The 26,512-nt window shown below is 33.6% G+C and overlaps 1 pseudogene; it reads right to left on the bottom strand.

The window, feature by feature from the left end:
- Nucleotides 1–5,207: 5,207 nt before the first annotated feature.
- LOC131876003 (4-coumarate--CoA ligase-like) lies at nucleotides 5,208–9,075 on the bottom strand (annotated as a pseudogene).
- Nucleotides 9,076–26,512: the final 17,437 nt, after the last annotated feature.

Below are 26,512 nucleotides of genomic sequence, written 5' to 3'. Positions count from 1 at the left end.
TGGTCAACAAAAATAAAGTCGTGTAGCCTTTGTAGAAAAAAGGTAAATGTGAGGTTCTTTTTATGCACCAAACGAAAAGTTGAGTTTGTTTTAGTTGTACCAAATAGAAAATGTTAACTTTTTTTTTATCCCTTTGTGAAAAGCAAGAAAGATGAAGTTCTTTTTTATGCACCAAATGAAAAGTTGATTTTGTTTACTTGCACCAAATAGAAAATGTGAAGTTATTTTTATCTTTTTGTGAAAAAAAAAAAGATTTGTTTTAAACCAAAGAAATTAAAATGTTTTAAACTAACTCCTTCCAAAACCTACACAAAAAAATGGAAAATATGCAACTAAAATATTCAAAAAGTTAGTGCACATGGTGGGCTCACAGGCCTAAAAAAAAATGTCCTTGAGGTTACAAAAGTGTTCGATTCACGTTGGATTCACCAAATGATGTAGTGAAAATGAGGACAAGGCAACAACAAAGTTCAATGTTAATAAGTTTGTTTCAACCATAAAACCAAAACAAAGAACTAAAAACCATTCCAAACATATCAAAAGAGATTTCAAAAATCATGAAAGAAGTTTAACAAAACAAAAGAAAGGAGAAGAGCCTCCCTAAGATGCTTCCATGATGCCTTTTGATGCTTCTCTCTTGTTTCTCCCCTCTCCAAGTCCCAAATGAGTGTAGCTCTCAGCTTTTAACACTAACCATGGATGTCATATGGAGATTCAAGATGGTTGGATATGATAAAAAAATGCTATGCAAGTGTAGATAGTGATGCTATGAGAAAGCTCTATTCCAATACCAGTATAGTAACAATACTCTAATGCTTCCTCCTTTTCTTGAGGAGAAGGGTTCTATTTATAGAAGAAATAGGGAAATGAAGGGTTAAGATTGACCAATGTTAACAAAGGTTAGGATTGAAAGATATTCAGTCCATGTGAGACTTTCAACCCAATCCCATGTTGACAAGTGTCACCATGAGGAGGCTTGAGAGGATAGATAATGAGCATTAAATGCTTGAGGGGACATGATGGTTACCCTAGGGGGTTGGGTTAGGGTTAAGTTAATGGATATTCCTTTTATCCAGGTGATAAATGAATGTGCAAGGGTTAAATGGTTACCTTAGTCAAAGAAATAAATTCTTTGAAGAGACCCATGAGTTAAAAGGATGGTTAAGTTAGAGGAAAGTCTCTAACCAAAGGTCAAAGGTGAGTTAACCATAAATGGTTATGTAATCTAGCCTTTAAAGGTTTGGAAGACTTTAGAGGTTAACCATTTGAAGACATAAAGCCTTTAATGGTTATTAAAGACATTGGAGGTTTTTGAGAAGTTACTTCCTTTTATTTAAGAATGTGACAATGATTAGGATAAGATTAGGCTAAATTAGAAGTGATTAGAAGAATCTAGAAGGGGTTTAGGCATGCAAGTGACTTTTGTAGGAGAATGCAAGTGGGGAGAATTTTGGAATTTTCAATTAAAATAAAATCATTTATTTCAATTAAATGGTGGAATGTGCATTTGGATAGATATTTCAATAAATATTAATTTATTTAAATGTGAATGTGAACTTTAGATTTTATTTAAATAAATCTTAATTTATTTAAATGAGAAAAGGGGGGATAAAGAATTAAATGCTTGAAGAATTTGATGGAAACCATTAAAGGCTTGAGAAGACTCTAGAAGGAAGTAATTTAAAGTTTTAAATACTTTAAGGAAAACTACTAAAGGTTTGAGAGGACTCTAGAAGGAAACCTTTAAAGGTTTGAAGACTTTAAGGGAATCCATTAAAGGCTTGAGAAGACTCTAGAAGGAAACCTTTAAAGTTTTGAAGACTTTAAGGGAAGCCATTAAAGGTTCGAAGTGGGTGAGAATAAATATGATTTTAAATAAATAATTTATTTATTTAAAATAGTGGTGCAACTTGCATTTTCTAGAAAGTGAAAGTGGGTGAGGTTTTTAGGGATTTAAATGTGAGAGAGGGTATTTATTTATTTAATTAAAAGTCAGAATATGGTTTAAGTGAATTAAATCAAATAAATTGAATTATTCATTTAATTAATAGGAGAAGAGGGTTAAGATGAATTAATTAAATACTAATTTAATTAATTGTTGATCGATGGTTAAATAATCAAATAAATACTAAGTATTCATTTAATTAAGTGGACAAATTTGTGTGTCTACACCTACAAATATGAAGCTTGGGTTTACACCCCTGTTTTGCTACTAACTTGATAAATTGTTAGAACAGACTTGTTGATTGGATTACATATAAAAAAGAACAATTATGATTGTGTGTTTGATGTGGTCAAAATATTCTTTAATATTCCCATCATATTTAGAAGAAAGGAAAGATATCATAATAAATGTTGCACATTTTTCGTACATTCATGTTTGGATTTATTTTGTTCTTTCAATATCCATTGTTCTTGATGAGGACACACTATTTTCATTTTTTGAAAAACTATATGAACCATGTCAGATACAAAATTGTAGTAGGTGCAAAATCTCACATTTGTTCAGATCCTCTATGCATCTTGAATGACATACATTTCTACACATAGGATAAGAAACTACTTTACATCTGGCATGCATACAATAAATCTATTTATAGTTCTATAAGGAATATTTGTTTCAAAAAATATGTTAGATTCTAAACAATAACAACCATTGAAATGTGTTAGATTGTAGATCATCCACATTATAATCCTGAATTTAGGATTATACATTTCACTAGGCACAATTATTTTGTAATACATTTAAACTGTGCATTAATAAATACAATTCAAATACTTTGTAAAATAGAATTACAAATGGTACAACTCACATTTTCAAAGCAGTGATAAAATTTAGTTGTATGTTTTAAACAAACACTCATGAATCCACACCAAAAGATGAAGTCTCTGAACCATGATCCTTACAAGATTCTAATTGGAAAGAACACCTTTTTTCTCAGGCTCCACAATACTTCAAATTGTATTTGATATTCCAATGTGAAACTCCTTTAACACATACTTTCCTTCTCTCCTAGAATTAATTGCAGTGTAACATCCTTCATAATTGAATCTCAAACACACGAGGGCTTCACTTAGTGAACTTGGGTTATAGCATGTGCGTTCATGGCATACTAAAGAATCCCCCTATGTTCGAAAAATATTGTCCTAAACTCCTTTTTTGGCACCCCCTCCCAATACACAGCCTGAATTAAAAGCCCTCCTATTTTCACCAAATATTATGTTTTTTCACAATCGGAATTTAAAACCCCCCTATTTTCACCAGTAGGCAATATATTATGCTCTCATTTTTTGGATATTAAACCCTACAATATGAATGCATGTGATATAATATTGCCTAGCAATGAAGTTCCAGTTTATGTAAAAGAATAAATCGGTCCAATTTTAACAATAAATAGTTATATTTTATAGTTTACTGACAGACAAGGAATATCTCACCCGATTGACCTTAAGAGATAATGTTTAAAATATTGAGAATTTATCTGGTGTAAAAATACTCTATACAAGGACGAGGAAATTTACTCATGAAAATTTGCGTACCACCAACTATTTTAAATTGTTTTTTTCTCGAGTAAATCTCTGAAGAAGAGAGGAATGTTTGGCACGGTTGGCTCGATCAATAATTCTTTACAGAAATTGAGCAATGCATATTGTCCTTCCCAGATTTAATCAGTCCAAACAGATGACCGAATCCACTCTAATTGCACTTATAAATTGGATCATCCTCAAACTACTTAGCCACAACATATTTCTTAAGAAGATAAAAGAAAATGGCAAAGAAATGGTTTTGCCTAGTGAAATAATAATAATGGTGAACGTTGGCAAGGGTTGTGGTCAACTAACCTTTCATTGCTGCAAATTCGGACACTGTGGTTCAGGAGTCGAATATTGTTGTAGCATAGATTATGTTGAATCTTGCATTGTAGGCACACAAAAAATCTTAACTTTTCTTTATAATTTTTTTAAACACATCGCCAACGTGTGTTTTCCCATTATGAAAATAATAGACACTAATAGCATTGTAAAGCAACTAGCCTAGGGAAAGATTGTCATGAACATAATCAATACCAAGCTTCCCAAGAAGTGCATAAGATTACATCAAATCCATTAAATTTGAAAGAAAAATTAAAGTAACCATGGTGAAGCTTGCAGAAGAGATTATCCACAACGGTTCTAATTGCATTCTACACATTTGAGCAATCGAAATGGAAAACTTTCTTCAAGATCTGAAATGTGAAAACTCCAGATTCTCGGTATTCCAATTTAGGGATGGGAATAAAAATCCTTTTGATTAATTAGAAAATGCATGTTTCTCATAGGCTTATGTTGTTATAATATAAGAGAAATAGATTGGTGGATTCTATATTTCTAACAAGCTTCTCTATAAGGCTAGGCATCTCTTTGTTATAAATGGTGTGCCACCCAAGAAGCTCATTAAGGATTTCTATAATAGAGAGAGAAAGAGAAAGAGAGAGAGTGAGAGTGTGTTTAGTATTACCAAAAAATTGACAATGCTTCAACAACATTTCTATTGGCCTCACATGTGTGTGTGCATTGAGTACCACATAAAATCTTGCATTCCTTGTAGTAGTGTCAAGCCTACAAATATGAGGCTTAGTTTTTATAGTCCTTTGTTAGGATAAACTCATACTTGGAAATCCATTAGCATAAAATTATTTATTAAAGACATCATATAATAATCACCCCAACATTGATTGTGTGTTTGTCATGGTAGATACATTCTCCAAGACGCCCATCATGATTACATTCAAGAAAAGACATAATAATTGATGTTCTACACCTTTTCTTCATTCATCTTTGGGTTTGTTTTGTCTTTCCAATATCCATTATCTTAGATCATGACCCACTATTTGAGAGTCATTTTTGGCAAACTATGTGGACCATGCTAGGTGCATGATTGGTTTAGGTGATTAATATTCAAATTATTTTCATCCTTTATGCATCTAGAACAACAAGCATCTCTACACACAAAATGACAAACTACTTTACATAAAAGCTATTCATAATTATATAGGGTATGGTTCTTCTTAAAACATGTGTTGGCTTCCATGTAATAGAAACCATTGAAATATCCTACCATGTACCATCAACATTCAAGTCATGTATAATGACACAAAGTTCACAAGGCATAATTTTTTATACTGCATTTAGAATATGCACCACTAGATACAATTTAGAACAATATTTTATCGTCCTAATGGAAATTTGGATTGCATATGGTTGCGCAATATCTTGCCCAATTGAGATTTAGAAATTGAATCTACAAAGTAGACATGGTGATGTCTTGTAAAACACCACATGTATGCCATACACAAAATTCAAACAAACTTGGTCACCATCTCTTATGATTTCAAACTTAGAAATACATATTTTTATTGTAGATGTATTCATTTTCATTGTTCAACTCTTTGGCCAAAAATTGCTTGATCTCCTCTATAGTTATTTCATGGTTGTCAGATGTGACCACAAATGCTACTAGAACCTCTCCTGTAACTTCATCCTTTTGCGTGTGCTAGATAGTTTTATGGGTGCAATTTTAATGGTAAATTCTTAATATTAAGAATAATTATCAAAATTGGAGAAATGCAAGAAGGGTACTTGATTATATAGCCAAACTTATTGGACTACTGCCACATCTTCTATAAAGGGACGATTCAACAAAATGGCTTCCAGTTCTGCAGGAGCCACCTGTTCACCAACATAGTTATAACACACAAAAGTATCCACTACTATCAATTTTTTTGCAACTTATTAATTTAAAGAATAACTTAAATAGTATGAGAAGTGAATTAAACCTGGAAGCCTTTGCATTTGATGATCTTCTTCACATAGTCTACAATGAAAAGCTCCTCATTGTCATCAATGTAACCAATGTCACCAATATGCAACCACCCATTCTTGTTTATAGTCTTCATCGTGGCATCTAGATTGTTTACATAGCCTACTAGTTTCACCAAAATTAATATTCTATACACTTTTCAATCTTCTATTATTCACTTTTCAAGCTTCTACTTTTGCATTTTACTAATATACAAAGAATGCGCAGTGTTGTGCATACCTTTCATTAATTGAAGGCTGCGAACACATATTTCGCTTGATTGATTGTGAAGAAGTGAGAATCTAGTGTTTAAATCAGTTATCTTTATTTGGGCATTCCTAACGACAGTTCCATTGGAACCAAATTTTACTGAGAATTGTTTCTTTGCAAATGCAAGACTACCAATTTCTGTCATGCCATAAACCTGTATTAAATATGTGATTTTTTAATGAATAAATATCACCATTACTATTTATAAAAAATAATAGTACATATATTTAAAAAAAAATTGAAATGACAACTTTATAATTAAAAAATTAAAAAATAAGAAAATATTAACACAAATAACCCCTAAACCACAAGACTGTGGTTTGAACTATTGGAAAAAAAAAAGTTTATGTTCATTTATTTTCATCTTCTCTTGTTAAATATTTTGTATGAGTTTTCTAACCTGGCCGAGGGTTGCATTGGGAACCTTTTCTTGAAGGGCCACCTCCAAATCTTTCCCAAGAGGTGCAGCACCCAATATGAGCATTCTAAGAGAGGATAGATCATATTTATCCACCACTGAATTCTTCGTCATGGCCAACACCAGGGGAGGCACCAAACGTGCAACACTAACTTTGAAACTCTCTACCAACTCTAGCAGTGCACACATTTCAAATTTCTCCACAATTAAAACAGCGGTGCCATTTCTGAGCGAGCAGAGCACCATAAGTAGAGCGTAAATGTGAAAAAGTGGCAGCAGGCAGAGCATGACATCATTTGTGTGGAGATACATGTTGGGATTTTCTCCATCCACCTGTTGAGCAACATTTGAAATGAGCATGTCATGTGTCAACATAACACCCTTGGGAAGCCCCGTCGTCCCAGAGGAAAAGGGCAGCGCCACTACCTCATCCAACCCAACTTCAAATCCCACTTCCGAAACTGGTTAAAATCATTAAACCGCTTAACAATTTGAAATGGACTTGAATATTCATTATTATTTTAGTGGAAAAGGATTTAAGTGTGACATTACAGAGATATAACAATACAAATACCTTGTTGTTCAGCAACAACACTAAAGGCCACGCATCCTTGTGGTGCCGGATCCTCAAGAGTAACGATGATAAGATGTTGGTTCACATTTTTGAGCTTCTCCACGTATGCTGCCTTTGTGATGACGAGCTGGGCACCCGAGGCATGGGCCTGCTTCGCAATCTCTTCGGGAGTATAGTGAGGATTTGCAGGTGTGGTGATGGTCCCTGTTGGAACCCTAAAATTTGCAATTTTTAGAATTCCAAATTCCAAGACAAGGAGCAAGAAAAATTCTAAATATATATATACATATATATATATTGAATAGGTACAAGTAATATATTTTATATTTGTTGCACAATATGAAACCATAACATAAACATAATAATGGGCATAAAAAATGGAGTGTGAAGCACCAAAGGGGGTATTTACATCATTTAAAGACCATTTATCCATTATATACCCATAAAATAGCCTTGAAATACCTCTAATATGCCTAAACAACTTGTAAAGTGACAATTAATTACATAAACTAAGGCAATTTCGGGATTTGGAATTAGTTTTATTTAAAAGGGGGGTGTCTTTTCACCAAAAGGGGTATGAAAACCATTCAAACACATATATATGTGTGATGTAAAATGTAAAAAGGAGAAAAAATAGAGACAAAAAGTGGAGGCAAATTTTGTACTTTTAAACTTTTTATCAAAAATAACTGGTTGCATTTTCTTTCTCATATGTGTTGAGAGTTAACATATTTCCAGAAGGTAGTTGCTTGTGATATTATCTAAAGGAGATAAGGTTATTTGTGTTGTTCCAGTAAAGTTTTGTATTTCATAGTGTAGATTTGGATCAAAAGGATTTACTTGTGAATTGTAATTGTTTGTTGTAATTCTTCCTTGGATGGTCTCTTAAAGTTAGGGTTAAACTCATTCAAGCGGTTTACAATATAAACATCAAAATAGAGCTCATAAGAAACAGTAACTGACAGACTTACCAAAAGGGGTGGGTTTAAAAATTGTCTCATAAGTTTACACAATAAGTCCTGAAGAAATATAAGACTCTGTAGCCCAAATAAGAGGAAAGGCACTGGTCATTTGTAAACAAACCCTTTAACCATACCAATTACCTTTTACTTTTAAGCATTAGGATTAGTAGAGTAGGTATAGTAGGTAATTTAGCCAAAGTGTAACATATATACTTTTACAAGATACATAGATCAATACACACATCTGAAATCAATCTATTTAAGAAACTTATGCCATTCTGAGACTAGGAGATATCAGATTAAGACACTAAATCTGCTATAAAAAGCATTAGCTGAAGGAACAACTAGTGAGTAGGTATACCCGCCTAGGTCCTGCAGAGCCTAAAGTGAGAGAGTTAGTAACCAAATAGGTTCACTCTATAAGTTGGCCAAGTCAATTGGAGGGTTTGATCATAGGAGTTGGCATTTCCTTAGAACCTATCCAATCTGTTGATTTGAGACCCAACAACACCAATGAAAGAAGCTCCAAGGAAAGTAAATACGAATTCAGGGCAATTGGGAAGTAGAATCATTATTACATCACCCCGCCCAACTCCCAGTCTGGCCAGACCACCGCCCACCCGTGTGCTTATCGACTTCACTTGCTCGTAGTGGTAAACTTTCCCAGTGGAGCTCTCTCTTTCACCTCTGCCATTCTTTCCAAACAGTAGGCGTGTAACGGCATATGGTTTGGTATTGAAATGTCCGGAAGCTTTGATCTGTACACAAACTCTTCTTTTGCAGCCATTCTCTTTCGCAAACTCTTGAATTGGGTCTTGAATAACTCTCAAATTGCTTGCGATTTCTGATGTTGGAACCACACTATAAACACCACTGCAGTATCTAAATATCGATAGTTAGAAAGACAGTCCCAAACAAGCGGAGAGCAAAACAAAACGTTCATGCCTATGAGACAATCAAGCTCTTCCACAAATTTTTTGATCTCCAAGAGTCCACCCACATGTAAAATGGACCACGTCTATTCAGTCATATACTATCACATTGTACGAAGGACACACTTAACTTTTTTTAAAAGGTACTTTGTATGCTGCATTAAATATATGATTAGATAGCCATCAGTTGTAAAATATTTGTTTGTGTAGGCCAAGATTTGCTTTTTATTTGTGGAGGGTAGTCTTCCAAATGTAACCATATTCTCCCACAAATTTTTATTTATCTCTAAAGACTTAAACGATTATTATTCAAATATTTTGTTTGGCTAGAATGACATTGTCTTTTTTTTCCTAATATTGAATCATTAAGATGTCTAATTAATTGATTGATTTCTAAAACGTAGTAGCCCATAAATTACATTCAATTTTCAACAAATTTTAATACTACCATTTTTTAAAATCATGTAGTTAGTCAATTCAAATTTTCATGTCAAATTACTTAAGTTTACTTTTTAACATTTTTATTGTCACTTAGATGTATTTTTTTGGTTCATGATAATCTCATAGTCTCCAAATCTAATCATAAGTTGGATCATGTGTCTAAGTATCAATAGATAGATAGACCTTCCCAAACAAGCATAGAGAAAAATAAAATGCTCGTGGTTATGAGACGATCAAACTCTTCCACAAATTTCTTATCTCCAAAAGCCCACCCACACCCACATATAAAATGGGCGACGTCTATTCAGCCGCATCGTACCAAGAAGATATTTACCTTTTTTTAAAAGGTGTTTTGTATGAGTGACATCTAGTTAGTCAAATATTTATAAGGAGATACTTAAATATATGACAAGATAGCCACCATTTAAAAAATGTATGTTTGTTTGGTTGGCCAATATTCGCTTTTTATTTGTGAAAGGTACTCTTCCAAATGTAGTCATGTTCTCCCACAAATTCTTATTTATCTCTAAAGACTTAAATGAATATTTTTTTCATACTTGGGCTATCCAGAATGACATGTCTTTTTTTCTAATATTGAATCATTAAGATGTCTAATTAATTAATAGATTTCTAAAAAGTAGTATCCCATAAACTAAATTTAATTTTCAACAAATTTTAATACTACAAAGTATCTAATTCTTGTCCCTCGTGAGTATTGGCTTTATAAGAAATGCCCTAACCATCTTGGTGTTATAATGTGAAGATTAAAGCATGAAAGGAATCTCATGAATATATGTTAGGGGAACACATCTAGTGCCTTCCCATTGAAATGACACTCTATACTTCACCCAGAGTGACTAACTTTATGTAACACTTAATCGATCCAGACTTCTAAACTAAGGTATGATAGTCTTAAAATGAATTATGAGGATTATTGGTCTTTGTTTTATATAATAAGGAGAATTTATATTAAAATTTGATACTTGGGCAAATGACACACTACCCTAATTTGCATGCTCACTGATATGATGATGACCAAAGCACCAAGATACAACATTTTGCAAGTAATTGATTTTTTTAATCTATCATGAGAGGTATTTTAAGTGATCAAATTATTACGAACCCCATGTATTATCAACATAAATCTTAATACTAATAATGCTCACATCATCGTTATTATGTACCATGATCAAAGATTTTGCATACAACTATTTTCAATATTATTGATTATCACTGACATTATTTGTTTTGTAATAATTCTAGATATAAAATGGTATCTTTGGCACTAATGCCCATAATATTCTAATGATATTATCCACCATTTCAATTCCAACTAATATTGTAATTAATATAGGAGTTTATTTATTCTACTTAACCAAGGATATGCTTGTTAAGTGTTGGCACCCTCAATGTCATCTCAAGTCCCACTTATTTTTAAAATGCAACAATTAAAGGCCCAATGTAATGTAAATGACAACTTCAAAAATTATATTTATATTAACTCTGTTGGCAATTGTCACTCATTCGGTGACTTTCGGTAGTTGCTTATTGTTCTAGGGTTGTTATTGATGGAAACTCTTCTTGGTGATATGATCAAGCAATTGTGATTCATTATATCTAGAAGCAGGAGTTAACTGATAGGCAGCTAATGTTGGAGTTGTTGGATATGGTTGTTCATTGTTGCTGCTAGGATATGTTGTTGTCAACATATTCCTGTGCTTTATTTTGGTGAGTTTGGGAACATCTTTTGATCCGATTTTGTAGTTTGGTTTTGCTGATCATTGTTTTACAAAATTCTGTATTACCTCCGATATAATCTGGTGTGATCAGATCTTGTGCTGAGGCTTTGGGATATTGTTTGGGATGATCTTGTGTATGTTCATTTTAGATGGTTTGTGATTTCGTGCCCCACAAGTTATCTTTCTTCATGGCAGTTGTTGATTGGTTGTGTTCTTGAACTTTCTGATGTTGATTGATGAAGATTTGAAAAGTGTTGTTGGTGCAGTTGTTGGTGATGATTCTAACATTCTTGCTAGTGTTTCCGAGACATGTCCTATTTTTTTTCAGCGATCCTCATTGATCGCTGTACGAGTTTTTGGTGGTTTTTGTCAACTGGTATTGATTTTCGTGTTATGTGGTATTTTTGGTGGTGTAGCGTGTTGCGATTGATCTTGGCATGATTTCCAGTGGATGTGATCATTTGGGAATTTGAATTAGGTCCATGCTATATAATGTAAATTATTATATTGATCTGGTGATTAATATTTTTATCGTGTAATGTAATTTTGTGAGTTGAGGATTAGGGTTTAGCTGACCTTGTTATCAAGGTTGATGAATTGTATATATAGGTGAATTATTCACTTAGTTTTGGTGTCGATATAATGTTTGCATTATCAGAGAGAGGTGAATGTGCGAACAAGAGATTTATCATTCGGTGAAGTGTTGAGGTGAGATTGGTGTTGCAGAGAAGACAACTGTCCTTAACCGGAACTGTTATCAGGCATTTGTAGATGCTATCATTGTAGTTCATTTCTTTCAGATTGTAGTCTGAATCATATTGTAAGTCAGTGAGACTTCCCTAAGGGTTGTAGCCTTCTGAGAAAATATATTTTGAGCAGTGAGCTCTAGGCAGTCTACCTAAATGCATGTGCATTCCCCATTGTAATAATTTTCACATACTGTTGCAGAGTATCATCTTACTGTGGGTAGGTTCCCACCATGTTTTTTCCCTTAGCTAGGTTTTCCACTTCAAAAATCTTGGTGTTGTGTGTTATGTTGTTATTTTGCTTATTTGTTCATTATTGTAGTTTATCAGTTTATGTTTTGGAGTTTTATTTTCTGTAATCCGATGAAGACTGATACACCCTCCCCCCCCCCACTCTCAGTCTTCCTTCTTGATTGTTGCTAACAATTGGTATCAATGCTAGATCCTCTGGTAGAAGCTGAATCGCTTGAGGAGATCCGGGCTGATAGGTCAAGGTATTATTTTCAAGAAGGACAACCCAAGGTTTGATGGAAGTAACTATACTATATGGAAGAGCTGGATTGAGGTGCACTTGAAGTGTCTTGGAGAGGATTACTGGAAGATTACTAATAATCTCTATGTTGTTCGTCAGAATGGACCATCCACTCTTGATGAGGTTAAGGAAGCAGAATATAACATCAAAGAAAATTAAGCATTTCTTAGTGCCCTGACTAATTCTGAAATGAAAAATGCTATGGGACTTCAAACTACACATGAGATCCTGTATGAAGGTGATAGTCAAGTGAAAGTTGCCAAGTTGTAGAGCTTGAAGGGAAAGTATGAGACATTGAATATCAGAGATAATGAGAACATACATTAATACATGGCTAAGCTGAATGAACTTGTCCTTGGTATCAGGTGTGTCGGTGAAAAGATTGAGGAAGATGAGATTGGTGCTAAGGTGCTGAGATCTTTGCCTCCTGCTTATAAACATAAGGTTGCTGCTATTGATGAGATCCGAAGTGTAACTACAGTAACAAGAGACATGTTGGTTGGAAAACTTGTTGTATTTGAGCTTAGCGAATTGGGTAAGTGCACAAAGATGGTGGGAAAAAAGGGGGGTATAAGTGGACACTTTTTTTTAGAAATCAGGTGAACCTGAACTTGGAGGCAAAATTTGAAAGTCATCCACTCAAGATATGAACATAATCAAAGAACAAATATTGTATTACTCTGAATCTAGATTCCAAACTACTAAACTTTTTCAAAATTGGATAAGATTAAAGAGGGCTCAAATCCTTCACGCACAAAAAATAGACCCTGATTTTTTTTTGAAAAACATAATATAGTGTCTGATGTGCACATCAAAACAGTCATAGTTAGATTTAGTATTTTGACAAACTCTTTGGCAGAAAGATAGTTAAGAGTGAGCACTAGAAGTTGTGTATTTTTTTGTAATTTTTTGTTAAGTATTTTTTATTTTATGATTTTTCCAATCGAGCACATCCTAAAAATTAGGTACCTATTCGTGCGCGAAGAATAACTTGCACTAAAAATTTGAAAATACATTTTTTTTTTTAAATTGTAAAGAATCAAGTTCACTATAATAATATCTAAATTTTTTTAAATTTGGATAAGTAGATCAAAAGTTATTAAAAAAATGGTACACGTATGTCTATGAGAACTATGGAGACATTGGTAAAAGAAATTCAATAATAATATGTTCTTGTTGTTCAAATTAAAAAAAAAAAATGGTTAGAAAGCTCAGAAGATGGTTGAAAATATGGTGGCAATTTTAGAAATACCCACTTGATGAAGTGTAAACTTGATGATGACAAAGTCAAGAAACCAAGTTGATAAAATAAAACACATCAAAAAGGAGGGAAATGGAGGGAAATCAAACTTCCAACCCATAGCTTTGTCATCCAGGCCTATTTCCAATCCTAAACAGACAAAAGCGCGTAAGGGGTACCTATGGTGTAAGAAATGCGCACGTGTTGTCTTTACTATAAACAACGCGTACGCAGTAATTTTGTTTAAAATTTGGGAGTGTGTATAATATGTATAATATGATATTGTATATATAATAAGTGTATATACATATAATATATAATATATATACGTATATATGTATATAATAATATAAAATATATTTTATATAATATATTAAGTTTTTACACATATGTGTGTATGTATGTGTATTGTCTCCCTCTCTACCCCTATCTCTCCCTCTCTCTCTCTCTCCCCTTCTCTTCCCCTCCCTCCCTCTCTCTCTCTCCCTCTACCTCTCTCTCTTTCTGTCCCCTTCTCCCTTCCTCCATACCCCATCGCTCTCTCTATTCTTCTCTCCCTCCCCACTCTTTCTCTCTCCCTACCCCCTTTATGTCCCTTACTTTATATTGTTGTATTGCAATTAGGTCTTCCATGTAGTGGTCACCATTTGGATGAACAGTAGAACTAATAATCCCAAGGTCAATAGTTTGAGCTTGAGAGACTATGCTTTTCTTGATAGACTTAGCATTTGACTCAGTGTACAAAATCCATTGTGCATCATCTCTCTCTCTCTCCCTCCTTCTCCCTTCCTCCATACCCCATCTCTCTCTCTCTCTCTCTCTCTCTCTCTCTCTCTCTCTCTCTCTCTCTCTCTCTCTCTCTCCCTTTCCCTCTTTCCCCCTCTCTCTCCCTATCTCCCCCTCTCTCTCCCTCTTGATCTCTCTCTCTGGTGCAAATTAACAACATAGAACCAACAACAGAAAAAGATCAACCCAGATTTTTAAGGTTCTCCACAACATCAGCACTAAGCTGGTGCATCTTCTTGGCAGTGTTCTTCAAGTACAGAATGCCTTGAGGTAGTTCAATGAATTTCATCTTCATATTGGCATGAGTGCGCCTTCCTGGAGGACCCAAATCATCAGCACCAACAACCATATCCTTATCCACGTCCACAACAACCCTATCTATGTGAGATTTCTCCAACTTGTTGACCATGGTAGACATAGTATCTGCAGAAGGCTTCATAATATTCTGACGAGTTTCCATAATTCCCCGAAGGGTAGCCTCACATTTTGGAATTTTGGCCTCCATATCCACAAATTTTTTGTCAGATATTTCCTTAACACATTGAGTAGCTTTCATATTCTTAGTCATACAATCTGTCATCACCTATTTTTCACTTTCAGCCCACAAGACACCTACCGAAGTACCCTCAACCATCTATTTACTAGCATTGATAGGGTGAGCACTCAGAGTACCATGCGGTATATCTTTAGCATGAGCATGCATAACTTCCATCTTGGATGATAAAGACCGTTGCTTAAGATTAATGTTTTTTATTTCATAGAACACCCACCTGAAAAGAAGGAAAACCTCCAATGAGCTATTTTTGGCGACATTGAGCACATCAAATGGTATCTCCTATTAGGATGAAAATCCTATGGGGAAAAATTTGCCAAATCCTGAGAATTTTGTTCCGAGCCATAAGAGGAAGATGACACCTCGACATTTTGAGTTTGGTCTAGGGACTCTTGATCATCAAAGCTCTCAGAAACATTCAATGTGGCTTTTTGAGATTTACTCTTAAAACTCTTCCATTTTTATTTCAAAACATATACAATTATTACTCTTGAATATTCAATCCAAAGATTGAATATTATCAAACTATAAAATATAATTTTATTTACAAGAAGTTGGACCAAATATGTAAAACATCCCATACAAGAATTATAACAATGTCTTTAGGAAATTCTAATATAGCTAACTTCACATACCCTAAGCTCCTAAACAATATTTTAGATTTGACAAAAAAATTTGTTGTCTTTGTATGTGACTTAAGAGATTAGAGATAAAAAAAATTCTTGTCTTTGTATGTGACTTGAAAGCTTAGAGCTATTGTTTCTTCTTTTGAAAGAATGTGGGATGATTCATTATGTGCACAAAGGTCAAAAAGTGGTGATTTAGAGGTGACACCCGACAATATATGCTCTAAGACACCCCTATACCCATGCACTATAACCAACTTAAAAATTTGCATAACTAATCCAATATATATTCTTCTAATAACCAATACATTTTCCTCTAATAACTATTTTAACCAATACTAATGTGTAACCCACTATTGATACCAATGAAGTTGCACAACTCATCCAATTAAATATTTAAATTTTAGTGGATCAATTAGAACATATGAAATATCTTAAAAAACTTTTAATTATCATTTTTTAGTTTGTTTAAAATTAATAATTGATAAATTAGACGAGTCAAAAATGCATGCAATAATTGAACTCCTTCCCCTAGTTCAACTTTACCTCCAGACCAATTTTGAATCTTACCTAGAATTGATTAAGACCTTTTTCCCGTACGAGTTTTACGTTGAATCAAAATCACTTCGTAGAGGAGACGGGACATGAAAGCATCTGTCTTATTCAATTACTCATTCAATTATTCATCCAATTTTTTCATTATTGATGTACAATAAACGGAAGAATCTGTGAAACGTCCATATTTGAAGTCAATGAATTTGCATTTAAATATACAGTGGGAGGACTAAGTCGGGAAAATTTTGCAGCGTGAAACCCACTACGAAACAAAATCTGAGAATCTGTCTTCATAGTCCATGATATGCCTTTGTTTCTTTCGAGTTGCTTGAACTCAAGAACAAGAGACAAATCGTTCTACTTCATTGTAATAGAAAAAAAAAAGATATTTTAACTTCTATTTCTGAGCTCTTAAGGTAGCTTACTATCTTGGTAATTCGGACTTAAAATATTTGGTTTAATTTTTTTTTATGCATTACGATTTTATAGTTAGAAAATGAAAAGTGTCAATTTATTCAATTTTGATTTGTGTAAATTTTTATGGGAATATGTAAATGGCATCATTCAATGTATCATAATTATTAGATATTCAAATGTTTTAAAATTTAATTTATAACTGTACAATAGAATAATGGATAAGAGACCTAAAATTTCTTAAAGAAATATTGACAACCAAAATTCCCTTGAAAAATGTTAGATCAATTTCCTCCCTTAAGTCAACCTTTATCACACTTAAGTAACATTTCCTGTCCTTTACCTACCCATCAATATGTTCCCTAACTGAATAATGTATAGCAGAATATAACATCAAAGAAAAGTAAGCATTTATTAGTGCCCTAACGAATTCTGAAATGAAAAATGCTATGGGACTTCAATTTACACGTGAGATCCTGTATGAAGGTGATAGTCAAGTGAAAGTTGCCAAGTTGTAGAGCTTGAAGGGAAAGTATGAGACATTGAATATCAGAGATAATGAGAACATACATTAATACATGGCTAAGGTGAATGAACTTGTCCTTGGTATCAGGTGTGTCAGTGAAAAGATTGAGGAAGATGAGATTGGTGCTAAGGTGCTGAGATCTTTGCCTCCTGCTTATAAACATAAGGTTGTTGCTATTGATGAGATCCGAAGTGTAACTACAGTAACAAGAGACATGTTGGTTGGAAAACTTGTTGTATTTGAGCTTAGCGAATTGGGTAATTGCACAAAGATGGTGGGAAAAAAGGGGGGTATAAGTGGACACTTTTTTTTAGAAATCAGGTGAACCTGAACTTGGAGGCAAAATTTGAAAGTCATCCACTCAAGATATGAACATAATCAAAGAACAAATATTGTATTACTCTGAATTTAGTTTCCAAACTACTAAACTTTTTCAAAATTGGATAAGATTAAGGGGGGCTCAAATCCTTCGTGCACAAAAAATAGAACCTGATTTTTTTTTGAAAAACATAATATAGTGTCTGACGTGCACATCAAAACAGTCATAGTTAGATTTAGTATTTTGACAAATCCTTTGGCAGAAAGATAGTTAAGAGTGAGCATTAGAAGTTGTGTATTTTTTTGTAATTTTTTGTTAAGTATTTTTTATTTTATGATTTTTCCAATCGAGCACATCCTCAAAATTAGGTACTTGTTCGTGCGCGAAGCATAACTTGCACTAAAAATTTGAAAATACATTTTTTTTAAAAATTGTAAAGAATCAAGTTCACTATAATAATATCTAAAGTTTTTTAAATTTGGATAAGCAGATCAAAAGTTATTAAAAAAATGGTACACGTATGTCTATGAGAACTATGGAGACACTGGTAAAATAAATTCAATAATAATATGTTCTTGTTGTTCAAATTAAAAAAAAAATGGTTAGAAAGCTCAGAAGATGGTTGAAAATATGGTGGCAATTTTAGAAATACCCACTTGATGAAGTGTAACCCTGATGATGACAAAGTCAAGAAACCAAGTTGATAAAATAAAACACGTCAAAAAGGAGGGAAATGGAGGGAAATCAAACTTCCAACCAGTAGCTTTGTCATCCAGGCCTATTTCCAAGCCTAAACAGACAAAAGCGCGTATGGGGTACCTATGGTGTAAGAAGTGCACATGTGTTGTCTTTACTATAAACAATGCATACATGGTAATAAAGATAAAACAATGCGTATGCACTACTTTTGTTTAAAATTTGGGAGTGTGTATAATATGTATAATATGATATTGTATATATAATACATGTATATACACATAATATATAATATATTAAGTTTTTACACATGTGTGTATGTATGTGTATTGTCTCCCTCTCTACCCATATCTCTCCCTCTCTCTCTCTCTCTCTCTCTCTCTCTCTCTCTCTCTCTCCCCCTTTCTCTTCCTCTCCCTCCCTCTCTCTCCCTCTGTCCCCTTCTCCCTTCCTCCATACCCCATCCCTCTCTCTCTTCTTCTCTCCCTCCCCACTCTTTCTCTCTCCCTACCCCCTTTATCTCCCTTACTTTATATTGTTGTATTGCAATTAGGTCTTCCATGTAGTGGTCACCATTTGGATGAACAGTAGACCTAATAATCCCAAGGTCAATAGTTTGAGCCTGAGAGACTATGCTTTCCTTGATAGACTTAGTATTTGACTCAATGTAAAAAATCCATTGTGCATCATTCTCTCTCTCTCTCTCTCTCTCTCTCTCTCTCTCTCTCTCTCTCTCTCTCTCTCTCTCTCTCTCTCTCTCTCCCCCCTTCTCCCTTCCTCCATACCCCATCTCTCTCTCTCTCTCTCTCTCTCTCTCTCTCTCTCTCTCTCTCTCTCTCTCTCTCTCTCTCTCTCTCTCTCTCTCCCTCTTTCCCCCTCTCTCTCCCTCTCTCCCCCTCTCTCTCCCTCTTGATCTCTCTCTCTGGTGCAAATTAACAACATAGAACCAACAATAGAAAAAGATCAACCCAGATTTTTAAGGTTCTCCTCAACATCAGCACTAAGCTGTTGCATCTTCTTGGCAGCGTTCTTCAAGTACAGAATGGCCTGAGGTAGTTCAATGAAATTCTTCTTCATATTGGGATGAGTGCGCCTTCCTGGAGGACCCGAATCATCAGCACCAACAACCATCTCCTTATCCATGTCCACAACAACCCTATCCATGTGAGATTTCTCCAACTTGTTGACCATGGTAGACATAGTATCTGCAAAAGCCTTCACAATATTCTTACTAGTTTCCATAATTCCCCGAAGGGTAGCCTCACATTTTGGAATTTTGGCCTCCATATCCACAATTTTTTTGTTAGATATTTCCTTTACACATTGAGTAGCTTTCATATTCTTAGTCATACAATCTGTCATCACCTTTTTTTCACTTTCAGTCCACAAGACACCTACCGAAATACCCTCAACCATCTATTTACTAGCATTGATAGGATGAGCACTCACAGTACCATGCGGCAAATCTTTAGCATGAGCATGCATAACTTCCATCTTGGACGATAAAGACCGTTGCTTAAGATTAGTGTTTTTGATTTCATAGAACACCCACCTGAAAAGAAGGAAAACCTCCAATGAGCTATTTTTTGTGACATTGAGCACATCAAATGGTATCTCCTGTTAGGATGAAAATCCTATGGGGAAAAATCTGCCAAATCCTTAGAATTTTGTTCCGAGCCATGAGAGGAAGATGACACCTCGACATTTTGAGTTTGGTCCAGGGACTCTTGATCATCAAAGCTCTCAGAAACATTCAATGTGGCTTTTTGAAATTTACTCTTAAAACTCTTCCTTTTTTATTTCAAAACATATACAATTATTACTCTTGAATATTCAATCCAAAGATTGAATATTATCAAACTATAAAATATAATTTTATTTACAAGAAGTTGGACTGAATATGTAAAACATCCCATACAAGAATTATAACAATGTCTTTAGGAAATTCTAATATAGCTAACTTCACATACCCTAAGCTCCTAAACAATATTTTAGATTTGACAAAAAAAATTGTTGTCTTTGTATGTGACTTAAGAGATTAGAGATAAAAAAAATTCTTGTCTTTGTATGTGACTTAAAAGCCTAGAGCTATTGTTTCTTCTTTTGAAAGAATGTGGGATGATTCATTATGTGCACAAAGGTCAAAAAGTGGTCATTTAGAGGTGACACCCGACAATATATGCTCTAAGACACCCCTATACCCATGCACTATAACCAACTTAAAAATTTGCATAACTAATCCAATATATATTCTTCTAATAACCAATACATTTTCCTCTAATAACTATTTTAACCAATACTAATGTGTAACCCACGATTGATACCAATGAAGTTGCACAACTCATCCAATTAAATATTAAAATTTTAGTGGATCAATTAGAACATATGAAATATCTTTAAAAAATTTTAATTATCATTTTTTAGTTTGTTTAAAATTAATAATTGATAAATTAGACGAGTCAAAAATGCATGCAATAATTGAACTCCTTCGCCTAGTTCAACTTTACCTACAGACCAATTTTGAATCTTACCTAGAATTGATTAAGACCTTTTTCCCGTACGAGTTTTACGTTGAATCAAAATCAAAATCACTTCGTAGAGGAGATGGGACATGAAAGCATCTGTCTTATTCAATTACTCATTCAATTATTCATCCAATTTTTTCATTATTAATGTACAATAAACGGAAGAATCTGTGAAACGTCCATATTTGAAGTCAATGAATTTGCATTAAAATATACACTGGGAGGGCTAAGTCGGGAAAATTTTGCAGCGTGAAAACCCACTACGAAACAAAATCTGAGAATCTGTCTTCATAGTCCATGATATGCCTTTCAGTTTCTTTCGAGTTGCTTGAACCCAAGAACAAAAGACAAATCGTTCTACTTCATTGTAATAGAAAAAAAAAGATATTTTAACTTCTATTTCTGAGCTCTTAAGGTAGCTTACTAGTGTGTCGCATAGACATCTTCATGTCACATTGTCATCTAGTCTAGATTTAAAACTAAAAGCGTAACTAGGTATAGAAAAACCTTCTCTATGAATAGAGTATGGAAAGAAATAATTTTAAAGTAGGCAAATTCTATAATAATGAAAATATTGGAAAAATGAACTATTAAAATATTTAAGCAAAAGAAGTTGACATGCAAAATAAAGGTTAAAAAAGTTATCACCAGATGGCACTGCTTTTTTCCAACAAAACCTACAAACAATAAAAATATTAAAAATGTTTTGTGGTTATCAAGGGCTTACCATAGTCAAACCTTGTTTTACCATTTATACCTCCATGGATATCCTATATTTCTAATATAATCCAAAAAACAATAAAATACTTTGAATTGAAGAATACAAATAGGAGTGAATCCTAAATATACTATGCTAACACTTAAGATTGTTTTATTGAAAATGTATGTAAGAAGTAAGGGAACAATATCATAAGAACATAATTACTTGGAAGCTTTTCGAGAAACCCCTAAGAGGATTTTTATCACTTTGTTTCAACTATTCACTATTATCCTTTGAAGATTTTAATTTGAACATGCTACAAAAGTCACATGCAAAAGGTTGTTATAGCTATGTAACTTGTTGGATTCTTCACAACTTAAAGCTTTAAGAGAAAAATATTAATCTAGTAGAATGAGAATGAAAAATCTAACTTATAAGGCAAAAAGGGAAGATTGAAGTCAAATTAAAACCTAAAAATTATGAACATTAAAATTAATCTAGTTGTGCTTTCGATTTACCAACTTAATAAAAGATTAATAGCCATAATATAATCTAAAATTAAACTAGTAGAGATATAAAAAATTCAAGAGATCAATTTGGAACTATTTTATTTACTAAAAAGTTATTTTATTTTATTCTAATGTATTTTTCTAGATTTGATTGTGTGTATTTTTTCCCATCAAATACACACAATCGAATCCAGAAAAATACATTAGAATACAAAATGGATTGTGGAAATCTCATAGCTTTAATATTTTATTTTAACTAAAAGGGTAAAATTTTATTGAAAACGAAGAGAGATACAAAGCAAGAAGGGGCAGCTACCCAAGAAAGAAAAAACACTACACAACCCTGTCCTTATCCACTAAGTGATCCAGCATATGAGATTATTCTAGAGATAACTATCCCTTATAAATGGTAGATTAATTTTTTTAAATCATTTTTTCTAAATTTTTGGTTAATTATTCAATTGAAAAATAAGAAATAGTATGTATACATCTATCTAACAATTATAGTGTAATTAGCATAAACTTTATTATAGTTATTATTATTATTCTCTTTTTCAAAGTATAGCAAGCATGTCTAAAAGCAAAAGTAGAGAAAAATATTGGGAAATTGAAAATTAGTTTGTATTTGTTAAATGAAACACAAGGGTGTTGTAGCAATTATAGAGAAAATTGACTCATGTACAACTATTGAATGACAAACAAGGTCTTTGAGTCCTTCCTATTTTCTTTGATTGATCTCTTTCTCCTTGATTTAAGGCTAGAAGGGCATGAACATCTACAAATGTATATCCTTGTTCTACTAATTCCACAAATCTTGGTACTTAAACTACATTTTCAATTTTGTACTCCAAAAGTCGTAGTTTTCCCCTTTAAATACAAGATTTGAAGGTGAGTTACACATGAATTATTGGTTGCTATATTATCTTTTCACAAATAGTCTTCTCTAACAAATTCCACAAAAAATATACCTCTAACTCTACAACAAAACCTACCACACCTAACTTCTCTCCTGGGAGCTAACCCACTTCCTCACTAGTTGTAATTCAGGGAGCTTTAAAGGAGAACCTAGTTGCAAAATATAGAAATTGGAATACAAATAGTCCGAAAAAAAAACACAAAAAAGTTTCATTCAGAACATAATTCTATATTGCTGCAACAATAATGAAAGCTGTTGACTTATTGATGAAAGCTATTGATTCATTAAAGAAACATAAAATGTTACAAATGAAAATTTATCTATATTCTCTTTTCACAAATAGTCTCCTCTCACAATTTCCAAATAAAATATACCTTTGAAATTTTGCAACAAAACCTACCACACCAACTTCTTAATTGACAGCTAACCCACTTCCTTATCAATTGCAGTTCAGGGAATAAACAGTATTTCTGAAATCTCTTGTGCTCTAATACCACTTGTTGATTTTAAAGGACAACCCAGTTACAAAATACAAAAATTGGAATACAAATATTTACAAAATAAACACAAAACAATTTAATACAAAATGTAATTCTATATTTCTACAACAATAATGAAAGCTATTGAGTCATTGATGAAAGCTATTGATCCATGAAAAGAACATAAAATATTACAGATGGATCTTCTATTTTCACGAATAATCGTCTGTCACAAATTCCACATAAAAGACATCTGTAATTCTGCAACCTAGCACACCTAAGTTCTTTGCTGAGAGCTATCAAAACATTTCATTCAAAACGTAATTCTATATTGCTGCAACAATAATAAAAACTATTGACTCATTGATGAAAGCATTCAATTAATTAAAGAAACATAAAATGTTACAGATGGAAATTTTTCTACATAAGAACGAGTATACAGTATTACATCCGTAGGATAAAATTGTAGTTTATAACCTAAACAAAAATAGTTTTTTTCTGTGCTTAAAGTACACCAACAGTATCAGTAGATACTGGAAAAAGCTTCCAAACTATTGCTACAGTCTACATAATTCTATCTCTTTAAAAAAACTCCATATCCATAAAAGGATTCCAGCGTACAGATACAAAAGAAGAATGTTTTAAAATAAATCATTATCAAAACAAAGGAATTGCTGGGTGAAGAGAGGATAATTGAGCTTGCATTGTATGTTAACCAAAGGAAACCACTGCCATTGAAGGAAAATTCATAACTAAAAAGCTTTTTAAAATGGAAATGTATACAACAACTGCAACCAAAATTGACGGTAACTGCAAAAACTAAAAGAGAACACATGCTACTCAAGGTGTTTTTGGGATGGATTAATTAAGTATTACCATCTTCATTTTTCTTTCTCTTCTCTCCTTTTTTCTGAAGGAAATAGGGGAGCAACAATAATAGAGAAGAAACATAGAAGTTTTATATCAATCAGAATAAAGCATAACATCAACTGATTGAGCTTCTGCTGCTACATACAGACTCGATAACTTTCTCAGACGCACAACTTCTTACATTTAACAGCTCAATCGAGTTGGACTCCCAGAAGAAAGTGAATATCAAAATGCAGACAATACATTATATAGAAAAGCTGGTCAACTACTACAAAGAAGTAGGTAACATGAAATAATATTTGAGAATAACCATAAAGCGAGGGAGTTCAACGGATGGGATCGTGAACAGTTTCAAGTAGTTAATGTACAGTCCATTCGAATCTATGCAGTGATTCGATTTTAATGCATGTCTTTTAATGTTGTAGATTGAGTGCTAACGCAGAGGATTCGCAGGTGACAGGGTAAAATGTGGTAGTTGGGATTACAATCTCCAACATTTTCTTCCTCCTTCCTCTACCTTCCACTTCCTTTCTCCAGTGTGACTACAGTGTCGGACTGCTCTCCACAACGCATATGGCCGAGTAACACCCAAATTTGCGAGAGAAATTCCCCACCACAAGCGAGACATTCTGAATGGAGTGCAACTTTGTTGTAAATAGCCATATGTATCAGCAACCTGACCCAATACTTGGACAATATTTCCCATCTCTCTTGTCGTGATCGATCGAGTAGCTGCCGTGTCAGTTTTGTGCCAAAGCCTAGTCTAGACTCTCTTTCATACACTATCAACTTCTCTTGTCCCTCTTTTAATACATGAACAAGTTCATAGTGGAGCTCTATGCAAGACAATTTTGCAATGTCCGGATGGATGGGTAGAATATTAGCATGTGAGAGAAGCAGGTAAACACAATACCTGGACCGGAAGGCGCTGAGTCGAATATTTTGATTAATGTGGCCACATGCCGGAACAGGACCACCAGTAGTGGGATCATCCAATTCCTCGCAAATTGTGGTGGCAACATGCCAAGTGAGAATGACATCCCCCATGCCCAAACGGAAGCCCACTGCAAGTCTTTGCAATCCATTTTATCAAATACCTCATCATACTCGTAAACTCTTTTCCTCCAAGTTGCAACGTCTTGATCGGGAGAACATGTGGCCTTCAACTTTTCATAGATAAAGTTTTTGACATCTGGATCAAAAGGTTTCTCTTTCATATGGAACACTTGGATAAAAAGTTGCCCAATGAAATCACATTGAAACCAATTCCATATGAAAGACCATTTACTTGAACAAGCATCTATCACAGAGTATTGCGTAATTGACTCTTTCCAGTATTTATTTCCACAAACCTTCCGAGCACTAACGAGCAGAGAGATAGCCAACCGTATGAACTTCAACATGAACCAGCAACGAGGGTTTGGCTGACGGAGATGCTGAATATGCGCACAAATAGAAAATGTTTAACTTTTTTTTATCCCTTTGTGAAAAGCAAGAAAGATGAAGTTCTTTTTTATGCACCAAATGAAAAGTTGATTTTGTTTAGTTGCACCAAATAGAAAATGTGAAGTTATTTTTATCCTTTTGTGAAAAAAAAGGAAAGATTTATTTTAAACCAACGAAATTAAAATGTTTTAAACTAACTCCTTCCAAAACCTGCACAAAAAAAATGGAAAATATGCAACTAAAATATTCAAAAAGTTAGTGCACATGGTGGGCTCACAGGCCTTAAAAAAATGTCCTTGAGGTTACAAAAGTGTTCGATTCACGTCAAATTCACCAAATGATGTAGTGAAAATGAGGACAAGGCAACAACAAAGTTCAATGTTAATAAGTTAGTTTCAACCATAAAACCAAAACAAAGAACTAAAAACCATTCCAAACATATCAAAAGAGATTTCAAAAATCATGAAAGAAGTTTAACAAAACAAAAGAAAGGAGAAGAGCCTCCCTAAGATGCTTCCATGATGCCTTTTGATGCTTCTCCCTTGTTTCTCCCCTCTCCAAGTCCCAAATGAGTGTAGCTCTCAGCTTTTAACACTAGCCATGGATGTCATATGGAGATTCAAGATGGTTGGATATGATAAACAAACACTATGCAAGTGTAGATAGTGATGCTATGAGAAAGTTCTATTCTAATACCAGTATAGTAACAATAATCTAATGCTTCCTCCTTTGCTTGAGGAGAAGGGTTCTATTTATAGAAGAAATAGGGAAATGAAGGGTTAAGATTGACCAATGTTAACAAGGGTTAGGATTGAAAGATATTTAGTCCATGTGAGACTTTCAACCCAATCCCATGTTGACAAGTGTCACCATGAGGAGTCTTGAGAGGATAGATAAGG

The sequence above is a fragment of the Cryptomeria japonica genome, chromosome 5 (genome assembly GCF_030272615.1).
Source record: "Cryptomeria japonica chromosome 5, Sugi_1.0, whole genome shotgun sequence".
NCBI lineage: Eukaryota > Viridiplantae > Streptophyta > Pinopsida > Cupressales > Cupressaceae > Cryptomeria > Cryptomeria japonica.
This window is presented reverse-complemented; position numbering and strand designations above follow the sequence as displayed.